This window comes from Hydra viridissima, unplaced genomic scaffold (genome assembly GCF_058129835.1).
Source record: "Hydra viridissima isolate aposymbiotic clone 2 unplaced genomic scaffold, HvirCarnegie_v1 scaffold_14, whole genome shotgun sequence".
Lineage (NCBI taxonomy): Eukaryota > Metazoa > Cnidaria > Hydrozoa > Anthoathecata > Hydridae > Hydra > Hydra viridissima.
Window position 1 is genome coordinate 3,851,006 of NW_028324313.1, and position 16,225 is coordinate 3,867,230.

Genomic DNA, 16,225 nt, shown 5'->3' on the forward strand with positions numbered 1-16,225 from the left:
GAGAAAATAAATATGATATTTTTTTTTGTTACATGTCAAGTTATTTCTATTCTTAGTAATATTTAATAAAAATTTATCAATTGGCAACTCTGGCTGTTAGCAATCACCTGTCATAATCAAATTGGTGCATATTGGACAATTTAAGGTTATTTTTAGTTGTTAGTTTGATTGAAGTTTAAATATGATTTATTTTAATTTCAAGCATCTGTGATTTAATTAATTAATTATTTTTTTTGAACTTAATAATAATCAGTAAGTCATTAATTTTAAATAAAGAATTTTATGTTTTTTTTCCTGTTTATGGAAAGACACCAAATAGTAGTCTTTTTTAAAGTTATTAATTTAAATTTTCAGCTATGGGTAAAAAATGTGATATGACACCAACAACAGTTAGTCAAATTAGATGTCTTTTACAGAATACAAAATATTCTCAACGAAAAGTTGCACAAATTGTAAAGGTTTCTCACACAACCGTAATGCGAGTGAGAAAAAAAATTGATACAGGGGAAGAGTTTGACCCAAGGAGACCAGCTTCTAAACGAAAGACAACAGCAAGAGCGGATCTTATTATCCGGAATATATGCCTGGAAAACAGAAAAAAGCCACAAAATGTATTGACTAAGCTTATCCATGAAGCTGGTATTACTGTGTCAGACCGGACCATTCGCAGAAGGCTGAAGGAAGAGGGATTGATGTGTCATCGCCCAGCCAAGAAACCAATACTGACTTCACTCATGAAAAAAAAGAGACTGGAGTGGGCTCGAAACTATCGTCACTGGTCTGTTGAGGATTGGGAAAAAGTATTTTTATTCGCATTCATATTCGTAAAATATTTTAAATATTATAATTTGAAATAAGCATTTTTTTAGATTTGCTTCTCTGATGAATCAACTTTTCAAGTAATGATGGACAAAACAGCTTTTGTTCGTCGTAGAACAAACGAAAAGTTTCATCCTGACTGCATTGTGGAAACAGTCAAGCATCCAGCTTCAGTAATGATGTGGTCTGTCATTTGTGGGCAAGGAGCAGGGCGTCTCTACAAAGTAGTTGGCACAATGAGGCAGGACCAGTATAAAGAAGTTCTGGAGAACCAGTTGCTTCCTCAAATGGCATATTGGTCTAAAAATATCAAAAAAATTCAAAAGAAGTCCAAAAATGTCAAAAATCTTATATTTATGCAAGATGGTGCAGCTTGCTACACAGCAAAAAGTGTTATGGTTTTTTTAAAACAGAAAAAAGTAGATGTATTGCCGTGGCCAGGCAACTCACCTGATCTTAACCCCATAGAAAACATTTGGGAAATAGTAAAGCGAGATGTTGGAAAAAAAATTCTTACTAACAAGAAAGATCTTATGGAATATATTATTAGGATCTGGCACAATAACCCAGAGTTGACAGAAACTATAAAAAGTTCAATTGCAAGCATGCCACGACGAATCGAAGCAGTTATTGCAAATAAAGGCGGTTTTACAATATATCAATACCTAATATATATTTTATATAATTTATTGTAATAACCAATAAATATTCAAAATGTTTAATTTCATTTGTTTATTTTTCATCAAGTATAACTTTATAAATAAAGGAACAAGCTTTAAATTACACCATTATTTTTCTTTTTGCCAAAAAATTTATTTTTACAGAATATTTACAAAAAATTACACCTGGTCCTAATGTGATGGCCGACCACTGTATTAGCCGTTTTTTTCCGCAGTTCCACAGCGTTCACTAGATTTATCGCCTTACAATTTCTGGTTCTGGGGCAATCTAAAACAGTTGGTTTATGTGCTCAGAACATCTTTAACATTTAAAAATCTAACGGCTTGAATATTACATGTTGCCAACCTAATAACTACTAACAATATCTGACCAGTGCTTCTGTCTTTTATCGATCGCCTCCAATTAATATTGGAAAGTGATGGCAGTTATATGAATGATATTCAAAATCCCCACTCTTATGACTTTTATTTTTCATTTAAATTTATTTGATTAAATAAATATTTGAAAAAATAAAGTAGATTCGTTTTGTAGGGGCTTATGGGACATATGGCATCTTTAATGGTAATAATTTGAACAGAAATTTTAGCTGTCAAAACAGCAACCTCCTTTCCGTTCACAACCTGTAGATAATATCAGCACACATTAAGAAAGAAAAAAGCCACACATGATAAAAGAAAAAAAAGCCACACATTTAAAGAGAAAAGATATTCCTTTGACCGCAATAAAATTGTCGTTATATGATACGAGAATCAAACAGGCATAGTTGTAATGACAAAACAAAAAGAGCTTCACACCAACATTTTAATTTAAAGTAATACTGAAATATTTACTGTTTTAATCAGTTGTAAGAACAATTTATCCGAAAAAAAAAAGACTGTATCTTTTCATAATAAGTGAGATATAAACTCAAAAACAGTTTCATACATAGTAATAATATTGTTGCAATAAACTTTCTTACTGTTAATATTATGAACCTATAGTATTAAAATATAATGAAATTATCAAGCTATTGAATAATCATAGAGCTCTGTGGTTTCGATACTTGAAAAAAATAAACAATTATATTACAGGTGCCTCACCTGATTGAAAAACTGTACGTAATAATAAATATGGAATTATAGAAGTAAAGTGCAGTGAAGAATGCAGTACCCAAAGATGTTTGACCCAAAAGATGTTTGTGTCATACAAAAAACAAACATGTATTGTATTTGACAAAAATGTTAATAAACAAAGGCCACATACTAAGGTTCCTCAGCTTTATCTACGTCAAGTTTTATCCATGTTATCTTAATGTTTATTATCCATGTTATCTTAATGTTTATTATCCGTGTTAAATTAACGCTACTATCTATACCTTCAAATACTGAATAAACAAATGGTAAATAATGTCAAAGATTTTTAATAATCGTATTAGAGTTAAAAAATAAAAATCTAATGGCAGAAGAATTCGCTTTTTTCTCCTTAATTTTATTTCTTGTAATTCCCTATTTGTAAGGTAATGTTTTCCTGTACTTATATGTCTTCTTTATTGACTGTTATTTTTGTTCTTTCAACGTACAAGGTTTCAATTTGAAAAACGAAAAGGATATTTCTTACCCTAACATTCAATCAGCCATTCGCCCAATTCCTCATGGACCTGGAGTACCAATACCCTCTCCTCCAGATTCTTTGAATGATACTTTAGATGATCACGAGACATTGGCTTAGCAAGGTGATAGCGAAGAAGACATTGTTTGCTACAACCCTAGCACAACCAATCCCATTCCATTCTCACAATCTGAACTGAACAATTTAGATAGAGACCTAAGTCTTCCTAAAGACTCGGCAGAAGTTTTAGGATCTAGATTGAAAGATAAAAATATGTGGCTCCGGGTACATTCTTTTCTTAGTATCGATCAAGGGAAAAGAAATTTGTATCTTTCTTCTCTCAAGAAGGTGACTGGTATTTTGCAGTAATGTTTTAAAATAGAATATGCTCCTGATGAGTGGAGACTTTTTATCGATTCATCAAAAAAAGTCTTAAAGCAGTACTTCTGCACAATGGCAGTAAGTATGCTTCAATGCCAGTTAGACACTCGGTGCACTTAAAAGAATGTTACGAAAACCTTGAACTGGTTTTAAACAAACTCAGATACTCATACCACAAATGGACACTGTGCGGACATTTAAAAGTTATTTCAATGCTACTTGGTCAACAAAGTGGCTATACAAAGTTCCCTTGCTTTCTCTGTGAATGAGACATCGAGACAGAAAGCAGCACCAAATCAAAAAAGTTTGGCCCTTGAGAAAAACCTTAGAAGTAGGGGTTAAAAATGCTGAGAGAAAAACCCTTGTGGATCCCAAAAAGGTATTACTTCCACCATTTTACATTAAGTTGGGGCTGATGAAATAATTTGTTAAGGCATTTCCAAAAGAAGGGGAGACTTTCAAATATTTTCGTTGGCAGTTTCCTGGGTTATCCTAGGCAAAGTTAAAGGTAGGAATCTTTGTCGGACCAGACATTAGAAAACTTATGAGAGATCCTAATTTTGTAGACAAAATGGAAACAAAAGAAAAGGCAGCATGGACATCCTTTAAATTAGTTATTACCGGTTTCCTAGGAAACAACAAAGATCCAAACTACAAGACAATTGTCACAGGCATGCTAGACAACTTTAGGAAGCTGGGCTGTAACATGAGCATTAAAGTTCATTTTCTCCATTCACATCTTGATTACTTCCCTAGAAACCTTGGTGATGCAAGTGAAGAGCAAAGCAAAAGATTTCACCAAGACATCAAGGAAATGGAAAGAAGATATCAGGGAAGATGGAACGTCAACATGATAGCGGACTACTGCTGGATGTTAAAGAGAGATGATCCTCAACAAGTCCACAGCCGGAAAACCAATAAAAGAAGCTTTGACAGAAAGCAAAAACGTTATTATAAGGACTTACAATATAGTTTAGAAGATGATTTATACATTAAATAAAATTCTAAAACGTTTGAAAATGTGAAAAATTGGTAAAATTTTATTATTTTACCCAAAATTAATCCCTTTTTTTGTGAGAAAACCTGACGCAATAGAAAAAAATGGATTGCATTTTCGAAATCAGCGCTGAGGAATACATAAAAAACAGTTATCAAATTTCAAACAACTTTTTTAAAATATTTTTTTGCAGACCTGTGTATTCGTTCTTATATATAATCGTTCTTACATGTAATCGTTCTTACATGTAATCGTTCTTATATATAATCGTTCTTACATGTAATCGTTCTTATATATAATCGTTATACATAATCTGCATTAGATATTTCTCTGACTAGAAATCTTAATTAAATTTATTTTATTTAATCTATTTTATTTAAATCTCTATTAATCTAATTTTATTAAATCTAATTTAAACTAGAAATTATTTTATACTTTGTCGAATAAGAGAACATGTATAAGAAATTGCCCTCAAAAAAAAATTGTCATTAAAAACATTAAAAGCTTATTTTGAAGTATGTTATTGCTATGTTTATAAGAAAACATCGAGTAATACGAGTTCTCTTAATATAAATAATAATTTATCTTGAAAAACTTTCGCTGGATTTTGATCACCAGTATCATTAGCTCGTAATCGATCTTCTGTCTCATGTAATAATAGGTTGAAAATTCACAATGTAATAAATTGTAAAGTTGTACACATTAAACTGGAGTTTTTAAAAGAACTTATTCCATTAATTTTTTAGGCTAAAAAACTGATTTTCAATTCAACAGATTCGTGGGACAACTTTTTCTTTTGGCGTTAAGTCAAAAACAACTTAATTATTTTTGACCAATCGCTGACCTACGATATTCGATGCTGACGATGTACCAAACGCACATTATACACTTTTTTTAACATCAAACCTAACAGAAATTTTTCATACGAAAACTATGAAAAATACCCTTAGTATTTCGATTGATATTTGAAACACCATGGATCATGGCTTTCTTATGGTCCAAATATCAATTAAAATACCATGGGCTTTTTTTGGTTTCTATAGTGACCAAAGCCAATTTAAATACCATGTGTTGCTTTTACGGTTTCTTCATGGAATCCTTTGGTTTATTGAAATCCTATGCTATTTTAATTGAAATTTAAAGAGCGCAACAACTTAACCTATGCTATTTTAATTGAAATTTAAAGAGCGCAACAACTTAACCTATGCTATTTTAATTGAAATTTAAAGAGCGCAACAACTTAACCTATGCTATTTTAATTGAAATTTAAAGAGCGCAACAACTTAACTTAATTATCATTGAGTTTTCTTGATCTATGGAATGCTATTGTGAAATGAGATCAATAAAAAAAGAAATCCAATGAAAATGCTGTTCGTTCCTACAAATGTTTGAAAACGCAATAGCTGCAGCGCATATGAAGCTCTACAATGATATTTAATGCATATAAATGCAAACTGCAAATAAATGCAACATTATATCTCATTAAAAAAAACAACTTTATCATATCTAAGTATCAGACTATCATTAGTATACATGCACAGCATATCATATATACACATTCAGATTTTGTGTGAGACAAAATTATTCATACCCTATTATAAAATAAGTTTTAACAATAAAAGAAAGACCAAATTGATTTAAGTAGCTTTAACAGAAAAAAATTCAAAAAAAAATTATAATAACAACGATTAATAAAATAAAGTTTATAATATTTGCAAAACTATATCCTGTTTCTAAAAAAAATTAAAATTTTTTAAAAATTGAGATTTTAGAAATCATCAAAAATATTCATACCTTTCAAAATTTTATTAAGTATATCCGAGTTTTTTGTTTTATAGTTAATTAATATTTAATATGAAGCCCTTGGGCATTGACAGTCCCAAACAAGCACATTACCCCCATGTTTGATAGTTGCTTTTATTGCTTTTTAGGCAAAGGTTTTTTACTTTTCTTTTCCATTCATTTGGTCGTTTTTTGAAATTCTTTAGTTCGAATTTACCTTCATCAAATCATAAAACTGATTTTCAAAAATCTAGTAGCTTTGAAATGTACTTTTTTTGCAAAGGCATGGCGTTTTATTTTTTCTTGAAATTAAAAGTTTTTTTGCGACACTGGACCCATATATAGGGATGGCACTTTTATTTATTTTGATGTAAAAAAAAAAGTTACTTTTAAACAAAAGTTACTTTACATAACTTAGATTAAATTATTAAATATATTTATATTTTAGAGTTAAACTTTTTTTTAAAAAAATCACATAAAATTACTCACATGAAGGTAATTTTAAAAATGCACAACTTTTACTTGAAAAAGTAAGTTATTTTTACAAAAGTACCGTGGTGTGACCAAACAAAGTCCTATGCTTTAACCCTTTAGCGCCCACCAGGGCTTAAAATTTTCAAAAAACTCCAAAAACTTCAAAAAGCAATTGTTTTAGGGCCTAGATTATGAATTAAAAAATAAAATTTTAAAATTTCACTAGCAAACCCAATTTTGTCATTGTAGCATATGTGATACATATAAATTCAGATAGCATTTTGTGTTTCAAAAAGAGGAAACTCTCTTAAATACTTCTAAAACTTACATGTGTTATTAATTTAAAATAAAATAAACAAATAAGCTTTAATATTCGTAAAAAAACAGGAAAAAACTCTCTTTGAAAATACCTTGTCTGACAACAATCATCCGATTTTTAAAAAGACAATTTTGATGTGTTTTTAAGTCTTGATTATCTAATTATATTAACCTAGCTAAATCAGATCAACAAAAATATGTTGTAAATATGCTACAAAAGGTGTTTTTGAGATCACTGTGTTGACAGGATGGCCATAAAAGGTTTCTGAAGTTATGTAGCAGATCTGCTACACGGGCGCTAAAGGGTTAAGAAAGTCCTATTTTAAGAAATGATAAATTTCGTATATATAAAATAAACATTTAAAGAAGAAAATTTAGTTATTTTATCTAACTAGATATCTAGTTAAACCAACAAAGTTATTTTCCGCAAATGTTTCTTTTATATATACGAAATTTGTCATTTCTTAAATTAGGACTTTCTTAAAGCGTAGGACTTTGTTTGGTCACACCACGGTAATTAACATAAAAGAGTTATTTACTTTTTGTAAATTACTTTTAAAAGTAGACCGTGTGAAAGTAATTTACTTTAAAAAGCAATTTATACTTATACAAATAGTTTGCATAGAAATGTAATTTACTTTTTACATGTAAAAGTAAATTATTTTAGAAAGTAATCTTACTTAAATATAAGCTTTTAAAAAAGTCATATTTACTTTAAAAAGTAAGAGAATACTGCATCGTAATATGAAATTACTTTTATGCGTAAAAGTAACAAAAATTAACATAGGCAGCTTACATAAAAACTATTTGAAAAAAAAGTAAAAGTAGATTTTTATTTTTGAAATTCTATACTTTGCTTAATAAGTAAAAAGTAAGTTATTTTATTTACTTTTATTCACCAAATAACATAGTCACTTTATGTTGTTTTTACATACTGATTTGAAAGAAAAGTAGCTTATTCAAGAGAATCGCCTGCTTCTGGGGACTTCTGGGTTAATTTGTTAGGAATTATTCTGCGTGAAGGCGAGTATTTGAAAATGTTTTCAACAGTTTACTTCCTGCTTCCTGATATTCTTTTTCTGTAAGACAGTCATTAGTTCTCGGATCAAAAAAATATGCTAGCAAAGTTTGTGACTTTTGTTTTGGAGATATCTTTTCAATTAAGTATACTTTCATGAACTTGAGAGAACTACTTCGTATTTTCTTTCACGAACAAAGAAAATGATTGTGATAGAAAACTTTTAGCTGAATATTGATTTTCAAGAAAATTCGTTAACGTATTTTGGACAAATTTAACCGATGAAAGTGTTAGAAAATTTCTATTTGAGAGAAGTTTAGTTGCTTTAAAGAATGCCGCAAGATTATAGCGTAAAATTTTTTGAAACTTCCAATTTTCTGATAACAGATTTAGTTTCTTAAGTTTACTAATCTGTTTTTCTGTTAACCCATCGATATTACAAGGATCTAAGGAAATTTTATTATAAACGTTTTTAATTATTTTACTAATCATTAAAAATGTTGAGTTCCAACGTATGTGAAAATCTGACGATAAGTTATTTATTTTTAGTCCCTGTTTCTTAATTTCATCAAAAACAAACGATTGCAAAATTGAAGATCTGTTAACAAGAGCTAAAATTTTTCTTAACCTAATAATATGATGGATGAAAAGTTAACTGATTAACAGTTTCATCTGTTGATGTTTCTTCCTCCTCGCTACTTTTATCGAAGCTCACACTTTCCGTGTCATAAGTACAACCATTTTCCGACGATATATTTTCATTTGACTCGATATCGCTTTTATTAGTTACAATAACTAAATAAGATCCTCATCGATATATGATGTGCCATCTAATAAATTCTGTGATGGATTGGCCCACAACTTTATTCCATGATTTAAAACAAGATTTAAGTTATGACAAACGCGTGAAAGTCGTCAAGAAATAGATCCCATCGCCTTTTTAATAACTTCAGCGTTGACTGTTGTTATTGAAATAACTTTAGTACCAATTTCAAGTTTAGTAGTTTCTTTTTGGATGATTGCTGTATGTCTATTACTTAATTGCCTTCCGTAAAATCTACGAAAGCAAACTAACTTTGATTTGTATTTAAACTTTCTTGTTAAATAATGCGCTGTTATGCAAAGCCAATAGAATCCAACCAGTTTTATGAAAATCGTTAAACGGACGACCATCTTGAATAACGCAATTTATTACAGCTTCATTATTTCATATTTTGTTCAATGATTAATTTTGTCTTTGTTCAATCATCGATTTCTTCTTTGTTCATCTATTTCATCTATTTGCTTCATCTATTTCATCTTTTGCTTCAACAATTTCATCTTTTGTTCATCAATTTCATCTTTTGTTCTGCATCTTGAACAAGTAATTTTTTTAAGAATCGTATAGCTACTCAGATTTTTCTTATGAACATAAAAATAATTTCTCACAGATTTGGTTCAGGCCCACATACAAGGCTTCCATTCTCTGGGAACATCAAACATACTTATTAGTGTTGGCAACAAATGAAAATAGTGTCTTTATAGGCAATTCTTTTATTCTTTTTACAGACTGACTCTATAACTTGATCATTGTCAGTTCAGAGTTCGAACCTACAGTACAAAAAATAGTTTATAAAAATATATATTTCAAGTATCAATGCAAATTAAAAACTGATACAAATACATGACTGTACAGTAAGTATTTATTCTGGATCATTTACTTTCCTTGACTTTTCTGTTTTCATTCGAAAATTCATTTTAATATTAAAATGAAATTTACAAATATACCTGAATATGTAATACTGTCACCAAATAGGCCTCTAGCTTCAACAGTTTGCGTGTTTGAGATTAAGACAAGTGTTTCTACGACGTTTGTTGATTAAGTCTTGCGTTCCGAATAAAGGTCTTTTAAATAATATTCTTTTTTTTTTTTTTTTTTCCAGCCATTGCTATCGAAAAAACTAAAAAAAACTATTATGGTACTCGCTTTATATACGAGATGTCTCAGATTCAAATCGTAAGTAAAGGCTCTAATAGTAATTTAATTTCATTTCCTCAATCTTTTTTATGGTTCATCTTTAAGTCGTCTAGACGTCTTATGTTGGGTAAAAATTACTTAAAGTGAAAACTTAAGCTATCTAAAATGATTTTATATAATTTACTTTTAATTTCATTTTACTTATAAAATAAAATATGTCTATTTTGAAAAACTAATTTTCTAAGTAAATTCTATTTACATTTGATAGCATAGTACTTTTATATAATGTATTTTAAAATGCAAGTTTGTTTTACAATTAAGGTAATATAAATTTTTTAAAAATAAATTCTAAGCATTAAGTTTATTGCATAAAAACAATTTTATTTAAAAAAGTTTGAAAATAAATGCAATTTTATTTAAGTGCTCTCATTCTTCAAAAAGATTTATTTTCTCCATAATGATCACCATAATCAAACCTAGAATTCTATAAGCCAATTTTTCAAGCAATCAATTTCCACAATACTTGTGACTTTCAAAATAATTTTATTCGGACCCTTCCACAGTGGGCCAGAATGGCCAATTTTTAGACAAAATTAATAACTAATTTAATATTAGTGCTACATTCACTATTTTTGGCATGAGTACCAATGTAAGGTTTGAGCTTCTTATGAAGGCGTTATTTTTTATTTAGTTGCTATGGATACCTATTTTTTTGCATAGCAAAAACTTACTTTTTGTTGTTGCATATTTTTTATGTGTGCTATATACACTAAATTTGGCATGAGCACCAGTGTAAGGTCTGCGCATCTTATTAAGGTGTTATTTTTTATTTGGTTGCTATGGATACCTATTTTTTTGCATAGCAAAAACTTTTTTATGTGTGCTATATACACTAAATTTGGCATGAGCACCAGTGTAAGGTCTGCGCATCTTATTAAGGTGTTATTTTTTATTTGGTTGCTATGGATACCTATTTTTTGTCGCATTAACCTACTTGTGTCATATACACTAAATTTGGTAAGAGTACTAATACGATGCATGCATTTTATATTATGATATTAAGTTTGGTTGCTATGGATACCTTATTACGTATAGCAACAAGCTTTTTATAGTGACAGTCAATTTTATACAAACTCTTGATTTTTAATGCTCTGGTGTTCCAAATAAATGTACGTGGGAACTTTTTAATTTATCTTAATTATAGAATACTGACAATTTTAATTTGCAATCCATATATTTGAATTTTAATAATAATCAAAGCAAGAAACCAAAATTTGGCATCTATATAAAGAACATCTAAACACTGTTTTTTAACATTTGCAGGACACCTTCTGGCTAAACTTTCTTCTTAGTACTAACTATAGTTCTTAGTGAAGAAATAGCTGGATCACTAGAACAAAATAATTGTTAAATAAATCTTCATTACATTTGATACGGTCACACTTGAGTGTAAAATGCTCACGATGCTTTTTAAAATCTTTATTCCAGGCCTCTATAGTTTCTTCACTTAAGAGCCCAATTGGTAATGTCATGCAATCAACAACACTGAGAGCATGAATTAACATTTTGTGAATGCTCTGCGACATATAGTACCATGGATAACATTCGACGTAAAACCTAGCTGTATTTGTACAGTATTCCCTGAATAAATCTGTGTCAAGCTCAAAACCACATGAGATACAAGTCAGAACAACATGGAACATTTTTATAAGTTCAAAATTAAATCCTGTGATTTCAGAAAACAATAGTTCATTCTGAAAGGCTCTTCTGGAGGTGTTGCCATCATTAGATGTTCCTGAGCCGCTAGCCTTAGGCCTATCAACAATCAGTCCCATCTTCTCTTGAAAAGCAAGTTGAATTTTTTTCTTTTGCATTTCAATTTGTTGCTTGTCAGCTGGTAATCTTGATGACCATTTCTTGAGTGGCAATTTGTAAGCAATGTGGATTAAGCATTCGAATATTCGTATCCATGCATGTAGAATTGAAATCCCATATTGTAACCCATTTTGAGTGTACAACTTCAGTAACACCAGTAATAAATAAAAAACTGCGTGTGTGTGTATGTGTGTGTGTGTGTGTGTGTGTGTGTGTGTGTGTGTGTGTGTGTGTGTGTGTTTATATATATATATATATTAGGGTGGTCCTTAATTTTCAAAGTTTGATTTTTGTACAGGGCACCCTTGAATTTTGTTTATATGCATGCATAAAAAATTCACAAAAAAAATCAGCTAAATCTGAAAACATTTAGAGGTCCCTACCACATATATAATAGTTAAGTATCATGTGGGGTTCCGTGGCTGCATGTCACTAGTTGTTATGCTGGTGAACTCTTTCACTGCACACTATACCGCCTGCATAATTTATCAATATGATGTTACTTATTTATTGTTAAATTATCCAGAATGCATTTCACCAGCTGTCAGTCATTTGTAATCAGACACTGACAGACACTCAATATAACAATAGTATTTGATGAATCTGAATTAGTGACTACTGACTCTCTCAGGGAAACTTCCGTAACAACTGACCTAGTGGATACTGGATCAAAAGTGAGTGTTTTCTTTGTTTATTTTTGCTTAAATATTAATTTGCCAAATTATATTGATTTAACAATGAATTATTATAAAACAGACAGAATGACCGATCCGCTGTGCTAAATCCATTTTAAATTGTTAATTAATATCAATTGCCTGAGTGCCATAGTATCGAACTTGACTTTTCATTTATGCACATAGTTGTGTATTTTATTTATTGGTTTTAGACCTTGTCAGAGTTTTCATATGTCATTGTTGTTTATTTATATTGCATAACATAAATTTTGTCAGTTAGTTTTCTGAGCTCTATAAGTTTTTGTTAGAAATTACATATAATTTGAATAATTAAATTGGATGGTAACAAACAAAATTTATTATTTTAAGGGAGATGGCCAATGCTTGCTGTAGGACTTCGAAACCAACTACAAGACGAGAAACTGAGTTGTGGCTGATAGGCCAAATGTCTGAAATTCTCAGCTCTACAAAGTTACTGTCAAAGAAGGAAGTCATGGCACTTTTCTTCTATTACAAAGAGGCCACCAAACAGACCGTTCGTGAAGCATCACATTCAACAACTAATGACGTTCTTGAAGTGTGGGCTAAAGCCCGCATCCCGACACGGTTGAAGAAACACGTTGTTGAAAAAGTTGAATGTCTGTTCCATGAATATGACAAACTGAAGAAAAATAAGGAAAATAAAGCAAAGCGCTCTGAAAGTCTACTGAAGAAGGATAAAGAATGGAAGGATGGCTTAGAGAGTCTTTTTGAAATTGCTCATGCGGACGCCATGAAGATGATTAGCATGCAGGAGGACAAGGAGTTCCTGTTAGCTCAGCGTGAGGCGGAACGACGTGGTAAGATGGGAAGTGTTGACAAAGCCATGGCCAAAAGAGAAAGAGATGTTCACAGTAGAGAAGAAAACTTCAAGAGAAGAAAAGAGAGAGAAGAACAGGACAGAGTGGCCAGAGAGGAGAAAGCTATTCTTCAGAATTTCGAAAGCGAATAGGAGTCTGGTAATGATAATGAAGCATTTGGTGAGCCATCATCAAGCACAACTTCAAAGAGAACTAAACGTAAACGTGGCACACACAAAGTACTGAATGACAAGTTAGCAGTATGTCTGGATATGGCAAAGGTCAGTGATAGAAATGCTGCACTAGTCCTGACTCCAGCACTGCAGCACCTCGGTCATGACCCAGCAGAGTTTAATATCAATCGATCGTCCATTCGAAGAGAAAGGATGAAATGTAGGCAGAGAATGGCAGAGAACTTGAAAGCACAATTCAAGCCAACAGTTCCACTAACAATACACTGGGATGGGAAATTGCTGGAAGATATCAGTAGCAAATTGTGGACCGGCTCCCAATCCTCGTGTCTGGACTAGGAGTTGACCAACTTCTTTGTGTACCGAAGCTGCCATCTGGAACTGGAGAAGCTGCAGCAACAGCTGTTTATGATGTAACTGTAGCGTGGGGCATAGCTGATAAAGTCAAGTGCGTGTGCTTCGACACTACTTCCGACAATAGTGGTCCAAGAAATGGTGCTTGCATCCTACTGGAGCAGAAGTTTGACAAAGATTTGCTCTGGCTTGCTTGCCGTCATCACATTTTAGAAATAGTCTTAGAGGCAACGGTTACTCTTTCTCTTGGCCCTTCAAAGGGTCCAGACATGATTTTTAAAAGGTTTTAAAGCAGTTGGGAAATCATTGACCGGTAAAACTTTCAGGCATCTAGTTCGAATGACATCGTGCATAGTGCCGTTTCCAGTGTTGCAAATGAAATTATTGCATTTGCTGAAAACCAACTGCAACAGTTTCAGCCTCGTGATGATTATCGCGAACTGCTAGAGCTGACAATAATGTTTCTGGGAGGCGTTCCATCTCAAGGATGCTCATTCAAAGCTCCGGCAGGACTGCATCGAGCCAGATGGATGGCCAAGGCTATTTATTCATTGAAAATATGGATGCTGAGAAGCCAGTTCTAGATGACAAAGAAAGAAGAGAAGGGAATAGCAGACGTGTGTCTTTTCACAGTGACTCTGTATGTCAAGGCCTGGTTTAGAGCGCCGTCAGTGTCATCTTCGCCTCGTGTTGATCTCGAGCTTATCAAGGAGATAAGCTCGAGATCAACAGAAGGAGAGCTTATCGACAAATACAAGGCACAGAATCAAGCAGTCTCTCAGACTGCAATGAAGAAAATTTTAGGACATTTGTGGTACTTGTCAGAAGAACTGATTGCATTGGCTTTCTTTGATGACGAGGTCTCCGATGACACTAAACGTCTGATGGTCAGTGCCCTGCAAGCACCGGGTGCAGAATATCCTTTGAAGAGGATAACTGTTGATCCTACGCTGGTGAGCTCCAAGAACTTGGAAGACTTTGTCACTAAGAGCAGTCGTAGATTCTTCACCATCACTGGTCTACCGTCAACTTTCCTCAACAAAGATGTGAAGCTCTCTGGTCTGCAGATGCTGACTATCAGTTGGCGAAGAACACTGTCAGTAGTATGAGAGTTGTGCATGACATAGCAGAACGTGGAGTTGTCTTAATGGACGAATACAACAAGCTGCACACAAACGGTGAGGAGCAGAAACAGTGCCTTCTCTTACTTGTAAAGAAGTACCGCCAGCGATTTCCTGATTGAGCGAAGAATACCCTGGCAATGGACTAACTAGACGTTTTTTGTCACTTTGACAGTCTCAACACAGAAGGACAATAGTAATTACAATATGTAACACTGTAACAGTTGTTTAAATGTGCTTCAATAAAGCAATGTTGTGCTCTGTGATCATATTTGTCCTAATCATTCATATTGTAGAATACTGAGCATATGAGCCTTCTGTGGGCACTTTTATAGATATAAACTCTGCGGTAGAGACCCCTAAAATGTATTTTTTTCAAATAAAATTTTCAGTACAATTATTTTTTCATAAACGTCAACCATTGAAGGGGGTGCCCCGTCAGAAAACTGAAGAAATTTTTTTTTGTAATGAATAAGGACCACCCTAATATATATATATATATATATATATATTATATATATAAACAAATTTTAAAATGTATTCTACAAAATAGAGTGCTCAATTTTCTTAAAAGAACAGAGCAATAATAAATTAAATTTGTAGAAAATCAATTAACAAAAATTTTTCATTTAACAGTGTTTCATCAATAAAGACTCATCAGAAATGCATCATTTCTGATGAGTCTTTTTTGATGAAACACAGTGTTAAATGAAAAACTTTTGTTAATTGATTTTCTACATACATACATATATATATATAACTACTACAATATGCGGATTCTGGCTCATTGATACTTTTCCATACTTAAGGAATTCAAGATGGTATTGTGTTTTTAAAATGTAAAAATGTTATTAGATTTCCATCTCATTGTTAATATCATGCCGGAACCTGCAAAGAAGTATAAAACTGTATCTTTTTCGTAATTTATTCTAGACCAAAGAGTTTATCATAATCCATAAATGTAAAGCACGGTTTTAGTTTGTAGTGTCCAATGGCAAGGGTGTGAATTCTGTCTAGTAAGATGTGTCTTTTATCATCGTTAGCGCTGAGAGCGACTTTGTTGATTTCTTCGGTGTAAATGTTATGCTGATGTGATCGGATAACGTTCATGGTTTGTTATTTTTAAAAAAAATTTATTCTTTAAAAATTTCACCACA

The 16,225-nt window shown here is 31.7% G+C and overlaps 1 pseudogene; it reads right to left on the reverse strand.

Annotated features, from left to right (window-relative positions):
- Nucleotides 1-11,550: 11,550 nt before the first annotated feature.
- Nucleotides 11,551-12,038, reverse strand: LOC149878902 (uncharacterized; annotated as a pseudogene).
- Nucleotides 12,039-16,225: the final 4,187 nt, after the last annotated feature.